This window comes from Lactuca saligna, chromosome 3, assembly GCF_052625555.1.
Source record: "Lactuca saligna cultivar CGN05327 chromosome 3, ASM5262555v1, whole genome shotgun sequence".
Classification (NCBI taxonomy): Eukaryota; Viridiplantae; Streptophyta; class Magnoliopsida; order Asterales; family Asteraceae; genus Lactuca; species Lactuca saligna.
In genome coordinates this window covers 9116096-9121497 of record NC_136419.1, presented here as the reverse complement: position 1 = coordinate 9121497, position 5402 = coordinate 9116096, and the positions used below count along the sequence as shown (strand labels likewise).

Below are 5402 nucleotides of genomic sequence, written 5' to 3'. Positions count from 1 at the left end.
ATCCACGATCAGCTCACGTGCAAAACAAAATAATCCTGTTCCAACTCATTTTCGCCCGGCTGATAAAAATCAGCATTCTATGGTGACTCGTGCTCACACAAATTCTCTAAAACCCAAATCCTTAACAGCCATAACTTCCCCTGATCCAAATTTTGAACCACAAACTTTTTCACAAGCAAATAAGCACAAATATTGGCTAAATGCGATGAAATCAGAATATGATGCTCTCATGAAAAATAACACTTGGTCACTTGTTCCTTTTCCCACTAATACTAATGTTGTCGGTTGTAAGTGGATTTACAGAATCAAAAGACCAGCGGATGGTACTATAGAGCGACACAAGGCTCGATTGGTAGCGCAATGGTTTTGTCAAGAAGCAGGAGTCGATTTTTTTGAAACCTTTAGTCCTGTTATCAAGCCCACTACAATTCGTTTGGTGTTATTTATTGCTCTCTCCCGAGAGTGGCATATTCGGCAACTAGACATCAATAACGCATTTCTAAACGGTGATTTAGCAGAAGTTGTCTATATGAAACAACCAAAGGGATTTGAGGATTCCACAAAACCGCAACATGTTTTTCGTTTACATAAAGCTCTCTATGGGCTTAAACAAGCACCACGAGCTTGGTTTACCAAGCTAAAGCAATACTTAATCACCAATGGATTTCATGCATGTCAATCTGATACTTCTTTATTTGTTCATGCTTCCTCCTCATCCACTATATATGTGCTTGTCTATGTAGATGATCTAATTGTGACAGGTACAAATGAAGTTCATCTACAACGGTTTATCACAAATCTGAATCGTGTCTTCTTACTTAAGGATCTTGGTGATTTGCATTTTTCCTTCATCTCCAAATTCAGAGAAATGCAAATGGGCTAACTCTGTCACAACAGGCTTACATTCAAGACATTCTTGAACGCAACAATATGTCCATGGCTACACCGATTACCACACCGTCTGATCCGCAATCTCTTCTTCATAAAAATGGTGACTTGTTTGTTGATCCTACTCTTTACAGACAAGTGGTTGGTTCTCTACAATATGTTAATATTACGAGACCAGATATTGCCTACTCTGTCAACCGTGTTTATCAGTTCATGCACTCACCAACAAATCAACACTGGCAAGCTGTAAAACGAATTCTACACTACCTCAAAGGGACGATTACACATTGTTTACATTTCACACCAACAAATGCTAAGTTTCTTCATGCTTTCTCTGATGCTGGGTGGAACTCTGATCGCGATGATAGTCGCTCTCAATATGGTTTTGCTATCTTTCACGGGTCAAATCTCATAAGTTGGACTTCACGAAAACAAAAGGTAGTGGCTAGATCAAGCACTGAAGCTGAATATCGCTCTCTGGCCTATACTACAGCAGAATTAATGTGGATAAAATAGTTACTCAAAGATCTTCAAGCACAAATCAGCCATCCACCATTAGTTCTGTGTGACAATGTTGGAGCAATCTTTATGAGCAAAAATTCTGTCATCAGTACACGGTCTAAGCATATAGCTCTAGACTTTCATTTCATTCGTGAGCAGGTAGATTCTGGTGAGCTAAAAATATGCTATGTGTCTTCGGTTAATCAAGTGGCAGACATTTTCACGAAACCATTGGGCAAAAGTCGAGTTTTTTTTTTCTACGTTCCAAGCTCCAAGTCCTTCCCGCCCTTGAGCTTGTCGGAGGATATTAGAGAATATTAAAAATGTGTAATATTAAATGAGTAAAATAGTGAATAGTCCACATAGTCTTTCCATAGAAGTAGGAGTTTATATCTCATTTCTCTCTCTCTCTATATATATATATATATATATATATATATATATATATATATATATATATATATATATATATATATATATATATATATATATATTGTATATCGAATGAAAATAACAATTCGTCATTTCTCTATAAGTAATATAAAGGTGAAAATGAAAGAAAAATTATTTTTTTTTATCAATTTATTAAAAAAAACATAAAATTATGTGGATTATCTAAAAAGAATATAGTGGATATGTTAGTTGGGGTTGTTGATTTTTGCCGACATTGACAACTTGTGTTCCTTTGGCATGCCCCTACAAAAATATTATTTTAGCACCAACAAAAGAAATTAAAATGAATACTTATCTCTTTGACAAATTTGTTAAAAAAAATGTTATTTACGAAAATGACAATTCTAAGAAAAGTAGTCAAAAAAAAAAAAAAAAAAGTCTGTATACATATAGGGACCCTATAAACCTCCACTTTTCTGAAAAAAAAAAAAAAACGTTAGTCACATTTAAATCGTTATATTTATTTATTTTGATTATTCTTTTATAAATTGATAATTATTAAATCAACTACTTAGGTTTGTACTTAAAAGACTATTTTAATTTTTGTTTTTATTATTGGATTATTTTTCGGGTATTTCACAATTAAATTTCGTTTTTTTTTTCGATTTTCTTGAAAGATTTTCAGAACAATTTCATTGGTTTGAAATCTTTTTTTGTTATAATTTAGATTATGTTTCTAACTTTTTCAGATTAATACAATAATTATTTTTTTCAGTATTTATTTTTTATTTTTACAACTATTTCATTAGTCAAAATAGTTAGATTTATTTGTAAAAAAAAAAAAACATATTTCATATAAACTAACCTGAAACTGAATTTTAAAAAATCTAGATTATTAAAATCCGTAAATGGTTATACTGTAAATCTATATTTCAGACTTCGTGATAAGTGTCGAGAGGATGAGGAGCGAAATTTCACACAGTAGATTCAATGTTCAATTTTTAGCTCATCCAAAATATTGTTAATGATTCATACCATGTGAGCCTTAAAGCGAGTTGGTATGGACCGTTTAAATAATATTATTTATCTTTTTTTTAAATTCATATGTCATACAAAAATTTGTTAAAATCTGGTTTGGAGATAATCAAAATCAAATATCCTTACGTTCATAAACTTATGATTAAGAAAACTATCAAATTTTCTATTAAATATACTTTTTTTTTTTTTTCTAAACTAAATCCTCCATTTTCTTGTTAATTAAAAAAAACAAAAATAAATAAATAAATATTATATATTTACCATTAAAATGGAGTTAGGATATATATATATATATATATATATATATATATATATATATATATATATATATATATATATATATATATATATAGAGAGAGAGAGAGAGAGAGAGAGAGAAAGAGAAAGAGAGAGCTAGGTTCAAATGTTTATAGCAACTATTGTGTGTATGAATGCACCAATAGGAATTTAGGAAAAAATAAATAATTAAATAAATCATTTAAGTGTATTATAGTAATCTTTGTATATTTATTAATGGTAGATAATTAATATGTTGTTTATTATTCTTTTAAATATGGGATGTCAAAGTCAAAATCTGTTGAAAAAAACGCTAGCCGATTCTTTTTCTCTTTTTCTGGAATTCATCTTCACGTACTTCTTTCCATTTTATATGTGTGTCTCAATCGATTTGTGTATCTCTTTGTTAACCTCGACTCAAGCCACATTTTGCTTTCCTGTTGTTTCTAATTTGTTTTGGGTGTTTTGTAAATAGTTGCATACGAAGAGGGGATTCAGGTGAGACGCTTTTGTAGGTTTCTTCTTTCTCTATTCAATTTTATTTTGGATTCAGATTGGAGGCTACCTGCAACACAATCGAAATCGGAGGTACCAGTGTTCATCAGGTTTAATGTACTACCGGGGTAATTAGATGATGTCCAGGTAATTAGATGTTTGTTTAACCGAATTTTCCTTCTTCCAATTTCCAATATCAGTTTCTGTATGCACACCCTCCATAGAGATTCGACCTTTTTCAGTTTCTACAAACGATTATTCCTTATTCCTTCGATACGATATATTGTTTTGGTGTTTTTTTGGTTTTTCCTTTATGTATTACCATCATAAAGAATACTTGATGGATGGAGATGATGATTGAATTGGTAAGACTCTTACTAATTTTTTTTTTTTGAAGAAACTGAAGAAGCACACCATCACAAAGGCATAGATTTTCAAATTCGAAGTTTATAATGGAATTTTTTGCACATTCAATACAAACATGATTCCATCCATATAATTATCTAACTCTCATATTAATTATGAATTTGAGAATAGTCATTTGACTTGATTAAGTTGTTCTTTATTTCAAATGACATAAAATTAGTTGATATTTTGTTATATTATAGGAAATTACACCTGATCACATTGTGAATGGATCTTACTGATGGTTAAACCATCCATGTCTTCCCTTTTACGGAGTTAATAAAATAGATGAATTAGAAATAAAATGTTGGTTGCTTTTTCATTATAACTACAATGGTTATAAGCTGGAGATGGAGGCTGAAGCTAAAGATTCTGAAGATGAAGCAAGAGACATTTTAACTACAGTTGTATATTCTTGATGATACAAATTCTATAAGAATATTCAAAACCATTCTGCAAGAATAGTTTATTCTGTAAGAATATTATTGTTGTATTCTGATAGAATTGTAGTTAATTATTTGTATGTTTAATGTGCAGTTGTTACAAGTGTATCACTACGAATTACTTGGCAATGAATTTTTGATAGAAATGACTTGAAGACCTGATGGGAAAGGCTTGAAGAATGAATTAAAGAATGATCACACTCATTGTTTAAGAATGTTGTTATTTTTTAAGAATTATACTTGTTATTCTTTCAGAATGTTTGTTATTATTCAATGAATCACAATCATACAATGTAATTATTTGGTATATTATTAGTTCAAGAATCGATTTTGTGTATTCTTTCATAATGTATTTACTAGTTTATGGTTGGCATTCTGTCATTCTGACAAAATAAAATCAAAAAATATATTTACTAGTTTATGGTTAACATTCTATCATTCTGACAAAATAAAATCGGATTTTTAATTTTGAATTAATTTAAAATATTCAGATTTTTAAAAATAAAGGAATTACTTATCCCTAAAAATCCGATAATTTCCTTTTTAAAAATAAAGGAATTACTTGTGTGATTATATGGTACATGTTATCCTATTCTACTATCATAGACCCTAAGATCATGATCTTTGATTATATTCCATCCAATGGTCCATATCCGTGCATTCTGACACACAATAGTTATTAAAAACAAAATAACCTGACTATATATATATATATATATATATATATATATATATATATATATATATATATATATATTTGTGCCTATGGTTTAGAAAAGCCACAACTTTTGATCATACTTTTTTATATAAATGCTCCCTGCGGAATTTAAACTTATACGAATTATCCCTTTAGTTTCTAAAACTTACATGAATGACCTCTAATGTACATAAAATAACGTGTCATACTTTTATATACTTTTGTTATCCTTTTTAAAAATAAACTTAGTTATTAAAAATGAGAAT

At 29.5% G+C, this 5402-nt stretch overlaps 1 long non-coding RNA gene across 1 annotated transcript; it reads left to right on the top strand.

Moving 5' to 3' along the window:
* Positions 1-3421: 3421 nt before the first annotated feature.
* LOC145033397 (uncharacterized) lies at positions 3422-4746 on the top strand. The gene is made up of 2 exons (XR_013677520.1): positions 3422-3738; positions 4534-4746. It is a non-coding gene; the product is annotated as an uncharacterized LOC145033397 (long non-coding RNA).
* Positions 4747-5402: the final 656 nt, after the last annotated feature.